This window comes from Gasterosteus aculeatus, chromosome 16 (assembly GCF_964276395.1).
Source record: "Gasterosteus aculeatus chromosome 16, fGasAcu3.hap1.1, whole genome shotgun sequence".
Taxonomy (NCBI): domain Eukaryota; kingdom Metazoa; phylum Chordata; class Actinopteri; order Perciformes; family Gasterosteidae; genus Gasterosteus; species Gasterosteus aculeatus.
The window spans coordinates 6390582-6398581 of NC_135704.1; the positions used below are offsets into that span (position 1 = coordinate 6390582).

General features: G+C 40.2%; 1 long non-coding RNA gene across 1 annotated transcript; it reads right to left on the minus strand.

The window, feature by feature from the left end:
• Window positions 1-399: 399 nt before the first annotated feature.
• LOC144388837 (uncharacterized) lies at window positions 400-7726 on the minus strand. The gene is made up of 3 exons (XR_013453106.1): window positions 7566-7726; window positions 3560-3693; window positions 400-2808 (listed from the first exon to the last, which is right to left on the minus strand). It is a non-coding gene; the product is annotated as an uncharacterized LOC144388837 (long non-coding RNA).
• Window positions 7727-8000: the final 274 nt, after the last annotated feature.

Genomic DNA, 8000 nt, shown 5'->3' on the forward strand with positions numbered 1-8000 from the left:
AGTTGCCCTTTTGTGTCCATTGTTAGCTTGCGTAACATTTGTATTGTTGAAAGGAAGTTGAGGAATGATTTGACATTTTAAAGCTGCAGCATTTGCATGGTGTTTAAAAAGCAGAGGTTTAAACCACTGACCTTCGGTCACACGTCATTACAGATATTAGGCTTGTTTAGCTCATTATCTGACTCGTTTAAATGACGTGATAGCAGCTATATCTAGAAAAGATTTTCCTCCAGTCCACCTCTCAATGGATTCCCAGAATTAGCTCACAATTGGGTGAGATTAGTTCTCTGTCAAGCGAGTAAAGGACATGTTTTAACACTGAAGAAGGCTCTAACTGGAAATATTTCAAACTTTATCAGAGCACTGCTGGTTGCATCTTCTCCCATCGTCCTTTGTAAAGTTCTGACCGCAACTCCTGTATTTGTTGAGAACAAAGTCAAATGCATTTCAATATTTAATCAAACACCATGTTTTAAACAGAAAGAGCCACAGCAAGAGCCAAAACAACTGAAGCAAAAAAGCTATAATGCAAATAGAAGAAATGAAAATACCAACAGTATTGGTGCATATCTAATAAGGTGTTACTTATTTTTACAGCAGTTATAAGAAAGGTAATAATATAAATATGACAAATACTACCAATAATAATGTTAACTAAATGAAATAATGCAGTGACAATAGTAGCAATCGCAGTAGTGAAATATGACTGTTGTTTCAAGCAGGGCCGCGGGAGCTGGCGTTATCAAGATCCAGGTGTAACCCAGTTCTATGAACAATTGCAAGATGAGAATGCATTCAGATGGTGATGGAGAGGAGTAGATAGTGGAGTGATAATAGGAAATTCCATGAGGCAAGTCTAAGACAGCCTCACGTATAAAGTTATCACAGAGGAAGGTCTTAACCCTTCTCTAAAAACGTTGAAAGGGTTTCAGGCTCCCGGACTGAAACTAAGAATTGATAGGGGCTTGATTTCCACACTTAAGTAGCTTTAAGCATTCTTGACAGTATATGGTTAGTTATATTCCAATGCAGTTCCACCTAGAAGTGTGAAATAGTATCTGGATATATTTACCCTTATTTAGCATTTCCTGTTTCAAACCATGTTTAATTTTCATTATAATACTTAGATGAAATCCAGCGTTCTGATTGGTTGAGAGTGAGTCACTGCAGAGTGAGTGTGCCTTACTCAGCGATAATGTACAGCTGCTGTTCACATTGACCCGAGCGTTCCATATCACTGCGCACTCAAAGTAACAGGTTAGATTTAGCGCAACGGTTAGTTGACATTAAAGCTTTTAGCTCAGTGGTGATCAGCGAAAAAAGACCGGAAATTCCCCAGAGGATTGGTTTCGGGCAATGAGAGTTTTCGCAACCGAACAATTCACTTGGACATCACGAGCGATGTGAATGAATGAGATGGTGCGAGATCTTGCCAGGAGACCCAATCCTGTTTACGTGGACGTATGGACACTATTTTTCTCCAGACTATTGATTTGCGATACACAACGTTTGGTGGCTAATGCTATTTTGTGCTGAAAAGCTGCGCATCAAGCCTAACAACACCACCGAACTGTTACATTAATGGGCGATAAAGCCTCTCGTACCCTATTGCTTAAATATTTCATTACATCTAAATGCAAAAGGAAAAATGTTACAGTTCACTTTCTAATAAGGTCCCTAAATTATTGTATAAAACACAGGTTTTCTCCTCCATTTTAAAGCTTAAGGAGATAACTTTGACCTTATTTTTCTCTTTTTTTTCTATTTGTTGTCTTGGCTAGCTTTCCAAAAGTATGCATACTGTATGTTTAATTACCCTCTAACTCGCAGTGCAGCCTTTGGTTTCTACTGAGCCAGGCTGAAACTCATCTTTCCTCCAAAAGATAAGGAGTATCTGATAAGTATCTGGTAAGACGTGCAATATGCTGTAATTCTATGATATCCTTACGACTCAGTAATTGTTTTCTCATATGTTTTTGTACGGGTCTCTATGCTTATAGAGTTTCTGTGTAAAATTCAGCATTGTACCTGATAACAAATACTTAGTATCAACAAATATCTGCTGAAATGGCCTATACACGTTTTCATGTATCTTCTTCATCTCCTACATATTACTTCAGTTAAAGCTTCTCTTCATCCCCATCCTCACCATCAGTATGTATCCATCCGAAAGACTCTGCGAGGACCTCAGCTTCAGGGAAGCAGATTAGTTATGTTTAGTAAAAGCTTGAGATTTGTGTTCAAGTAAAATCAATGAGGACTGACTGGGCTGGCTGATCCCTGTACAAGCTCATTGGTCATGATATCACACCTACTCCCGTGAATAGTCAAGATAAGAGAAATTCCTGGTAGAAGAGAAACATTATGGAAAAAGGTTCCTGGTCTTACGCATACTTGGGAAAACATGCTTTTTGTTGAAAGCGCATATCTGTGAGGCATGGATGAACAAATCCAATTTCTGTGAACCCTAGAGAGGAATGAGGCTTTCAGACATCCGATGTTTCTTCCCAATTATACGATGTCGATACTTGAACTTGGGTTCACCTAATATTGGTGAGATGACAGTTTAAGCAGATACCACATTAATTTATGGATGGCTGCCCTTTGTGATTATGGGGGGACCATTGGGAGGGCTCGGTAGGACAGTCATTTTCAGAAGCCGTGAAGTCTGAAGTGCAGGTCTGTGGAATAATCCACCACCCCAAAGGCCTCGCTACCTCCAACGCAATAACAGCCTGTCTCCATCCTTAAAAATAGCTTGACGCTGGAACTCTCATTATAGCCATCCATCCCTGCAGTGGAAAACGTCTGACAGAGGGAGGGAGAAAAAAAGTTTGTTTAGAAACGAGGTACATGTGCTCTGCCAATATCTTTAAGAGAATGATTTCAGCCTTTAACATGGCCAAGTAGAGATAAGTGCAGCACACTGTGCAATGCAGAGGGGAAACTAGAGGGGTATTCATTTTTAATGATGTTGCACGACTTTTGAATATTTTCAGTGGATCAAATATATACAAGTGGCACTTTCCTACATCCTTATTTTAAAAATTTGATCAAATTCTATTCTATGCGATTGGAAAATAACATTAGTCTTCACCGGGTTTTATTGTATGAGAGCTAGCAGTTTGCGTGTCTGCACCACCGGTTGCAACCTGGTCTTTTGTCACATAAAATAGCTCACAGTAAATCAAGCTCCACTCTAAACTGTTGGAAGCTCTTCTAATCAGCTCAACCAAAAGAAAGTGTGAGAGTGAGGTGGAAGCCATAATGGAAGTTTGTGTGTGTGTGTAGGTGTGTGTGTGTGAGGGGGGGCGTTGTGGGTTGCTAAGAGTCGGCCCTAGGCTGAGTTCTACTAAATTCACACCAGCTGTAGTGATGTCAGTAGGCAGTGTGTCGAATATTCCTGCTCAGAAGCTGCAGCCAGGCTTGTGTGTAAATCTGTGTATTCAGGTGCGTTACGTGAAGTCATCTCGAGCGGAGCGGCCAAACTCGCGGGTCCGAAGGGAAACGCGCGTTCCCAGGCCAAAAGCCTTTCTTCTTCGATCATCATTTCTCTTACTGTCTCTTCGTCTCTTTGAGTTATCGTTGCTCCCGCAGGTCAAAGTCCTCCACCCTTGACTTGTAGCCACTCTCCCACACTCCTCTCGTCTGTCAGTAAGCGTAATTTGTGTCCAACTGGAATGGCCACCTCCTCTGTAGCAGCAAAGTAAAATGAAGCCATTATAACTCTTTTTCAACTTTTAACATATTGTGTGGACATAACTGGAAAAAATGTTCTAATCTATCAATTGGATTATTATCAGGTCCAGGTTTGACACATAATATGTTTGAATGTCCAGATATTTAAAGACGTTTGCTTATTTATTTTCAAACGTGGACGTTTAATAAGAGTAATAAAGGTGGTCTTGATGTGTGAGCATGTGGTTGGTAATCCCTGAGCAGCCCATTCGCCTTGGAAACAAGGTGTTATCTCTAGGGCTGTTAACATTCATGCATTAATCTATGTGATTAATGTGGCCTAGATTAATGCAACAAATGTTAGTTTGTTTACTTCCGGTCACGGAGGTAAACCGGAAGTTGACCGCGGAAACGAAACTTGCCGCTAGCCGCAGTCAGTTACAAGATGGAGAGAGCGTTTTGCATTGGAAGTAACTGTGCAGAGGAATTACTCCACGTGTCAAACCGAAGGGGGGTGGGTTGCAACTTAACTAACTATGCTAAGCTAGCTGCTATCCTACTTCCGTCTCTACATCTAACGTTGTGCGGCACACAGTCTGCAGAGGACCACCACTGTGTCCCTAAAAGACCGTGGTTTGAAAACGTCCTGCTAAATATGGGGAGATTGTTGGCACTTCAAACACAGCCGTTAAATGATGAAGAGTTGAGAGCAAAGTGCACGAGGACAGCAGGAAGAGTCACTAGTTCAACATGATCCACCAGGTGGAATTCTGCCTCCAAGAGGATCAAATGTGTGTTTAATCTTCAGAAGAAAACAAACATTCATTATGAACAAAATTGTAACAACAACAACATGCATTAATTGAGATTAATGAATTTCAAAATGTGCAAGTAATTTTTTTTATCTATTGACAGCCCTAGTTATTTCCTTTCCCTTGGTATGAAAAGAAAAAAACAATGGAAAGTCAATTAAGACCCTTTTTTTCGTGGTGAACACAATTAAAATGCATCCCTGTGACAATCCAATACTCATAGCTGATAGGGAGTAATGTCGAAGAAGATGGGTTAAAAAAACAACAGGATTGTCAACAATGTATCCCAAAATGTTGTTTAGTGTGTCGTGTTAGGGACAGTCTTTCTAAACCACCTAAAGTAACTATGTATCTTAAGCACAACCCCAAAGTTTTTTCCTTAATCTAATTTAGTATCTGTGTTGCCTAAACCTTTTTTATCTTTGAGCCTCGTCATTTCGGTTTGCTTTCTTTGTGAAGCCAACAACGCGGAACTGCTGAAATCAGAAAGACAAATCCCATGTTAATTTAGTCATAGTTCAGGAGCAGGAAGTACATTTGTGGATGTTTATATTACTAAACATTTGTTTCCCTTAACAGTACGATTTGAGGTACAGGACTCCCACATGAGAACAGGTGTGTGCGTGCCGCTGGGTGGAGGGGTGAGAGGCACGCAGAGGTTGTGCAGCACAGTTGCAGATGAGAATAACATTCCTCACAGTATCACGTTACGGTGAATCAAATTAGAGGATCGCTGTTGTGATAAGGATCGGAAAGCTTGTTTAACTGTTGGTTTTCTGGTTCGACTTCAATTACACACTGGGTTGTTCTTGATGTAATGCAATAAAATTACCGTATTATGCTTTTGAGGATGTTTAGTAACGCAATATGCCAATTTGCAACTGCAAGTAAAAGTGAGAGAGTGAGAAGAGATGAGATGAGTGCCAAAACATAATTTTCAAGATGTAATCTGCTCCCCTGCTTCACGGAAGTCTGTGGTCCATATTACAACCAATTGAGTGAATTTAAGTTTGCTACTAGAAATGAGGATAAAATGAAACTGTAATAAACAGTTTTGCAGAAAAATAGGCTTGACAAAATGTGATTTCAGTTAGACTTGAACAAAGCAATGGGTTCCAAGCATTTCCATCACCGTAAAAGGTGTAAACAGCTTACATCGCTAATAGTTGATAGTGAACGCCGTGTGGACGCTACAGGTGTCTCTGGCCCTGTGTCTTCACCTGGCACTGCAGGAAAAAGTAGCCTAATGACATGGATCTTTGAAATTCTTTACATCTTACATATCTTCTCCTAATTCAAATACAGGTAAGGTATTTTGCAAAGGTCACTCAAGTCATAGCAGAATTCACGTCACAACTTTTTTGTCACTCTAGATTGTCCTTCACAGTTCTGCTCTGTGAAACCATTCACTTCATAATCCATAGACGATCCACAGACTAGTGTCTTGGACTCTTAATCCACGTTCACAGCTGTGGTATAGCGATCACATTTAGTTGTATTGTTGAAACAGTGCAAATGCTTTTTGCACCTCAATGAACACAGTCTTTTATAGTAATTGTAGCGTGCATGCGGGTGGGCAGAGTTTGCAATAACGCGAGTAATGTACGCTACCTGTACGTCCGCCTCGTCGATACACAACAAAACATTCCCTGTTGAAATAGCAGACGTTGTTCTACAAAAAGTAATCTCTAAAAACAATCTAACAATCTCTACTAAAACAATCTTTTAGTAATCTAAAAAACACGACCTCATGCATTTTAACCAATTTTCAGAGATTTTATGTCACAACTAGGACGGTGCATTTAAGGAAGTCAGACATTAAGTTAAATGTGTTTTCACAAATATGTCAAAAAAAAGTATGATATTGTATATATATAAGACAAATTGTAACAATATAATAATGAATATACACTATAGCCCTTTCGTTTTTCACAGAAAGTATGATACTCTTTTGGCAGCAATTACGGTCAATAATATGAATGTTTCAGAGCAAAACCAAATCAAATCCATATTGTGGCCTTTGGAAACAATGATTTCATCGAACCATTACACTGTCTCCATGGGACAGAAGAACTTTACTTATTTTGATAACACTCAAAGGTCACCCAGGGATTTCCTGTGTTATAGGAGGTGTGTTTGGATACACAAACTCAGCCCATCCTGTGACGTATTTCTGAATAGGTCTCTGCAGAGACAGGATGACAGAAAAAAATATTATTCCTGTTTTTAATGACTCAAGTTCCAGCTGAGTTCAGAGAGAGATCTGCTGACTTACTGCACATAAAGGTTCACAGGAAATAAAATAATTACCTTTGACTTCAAAAAATTCAAGAATACTTTTTTCCTGATGACCTTTTCTAAACTTAATTATTATGGCCAACACCTAACCCTAACCATCCAGGGTCAACGGCCAACCTAAACCATTCAAATTAAATGCCTGACATTAACTATTGGAGGTTAAAACAATACCTCAACCGTTGTCGGTCAAGCGTAACCATAACCATTCAAATTAAATGCCTGACATTAACTATTGACAGTTGTCGGTCAAGCGTAACCATAACCATTCAAATTCACTTAGCCGATTTAACAGGAAAATCGTCCCTACTGGGGACCTTTTAAATGTGTGTGACATTTCCTTTCCTTTCCGTTAGAAAACAATAAATCATGAATAACTACATTTGCACTGTGCCATACGAGTCTGTGTGTGTCTGTTAGTAAATGCAAGATTTTGTGAAAGACTTAAATATAGTCATACTTTTAGACTGAAGGTGTAATCATAATCCCATGAATTGACAGTCATTAATGCATTAGGGTACCTAATAAAGGACATGTCAGGCTTTGGCTTCAGAGGACCGTTTGATACATGATCAAGCAAAAGGATGAGCGGTAACTGTCTCCCCCAGGAACCATATCTCTGTGCAGGCCTGGAGAGCTCTGTGGTTTAGAAACCCTGCTGCCACAGAGGCTCCTTGGCGTAACATAGCCTTTTCTTTCTGACCACCACCCCTGGTTTCCCCAGGGCCACTGCCCTTATTCCGCTGTCAATCTCGCCAGTTTACTGATTTAAATTCTTACTTGGTTTCGGTCCTCCGCCCTTTGGTCAAAAAGCATCATCCCTTTTCTGCTCTCTGAGTTGACTGTTCGTTATGAGATAGTAGATCTGCAGCGGCACTGGTGGCACCAGATTTCATTTCTCTGCTGGTATAAAAAAAGACAGTGCCTCGCCCTTTTTTCTTTGGGTGTGTTGAGTTTCGACTGATGTAGCAGTGAGACGGAGCAACTGTGCAGGAGACGGGATTAGCTCATACAAAGGACGAAGCTTTGTACTACTAGCAGTAAACCAGTACCGAGTCCTGTGTGTTGCTAGCTAAACACCACCACTCAGCACTGCCTGCATGCAGCGGTTAGGAATTAGTTGAGCACCCACATTCAACTTTCCCCTGAGACAAACACCTTAACTTTAGAAACGGATAACTGATAGCCTGGCGGCTCAGCTGTTGCCATATTCAA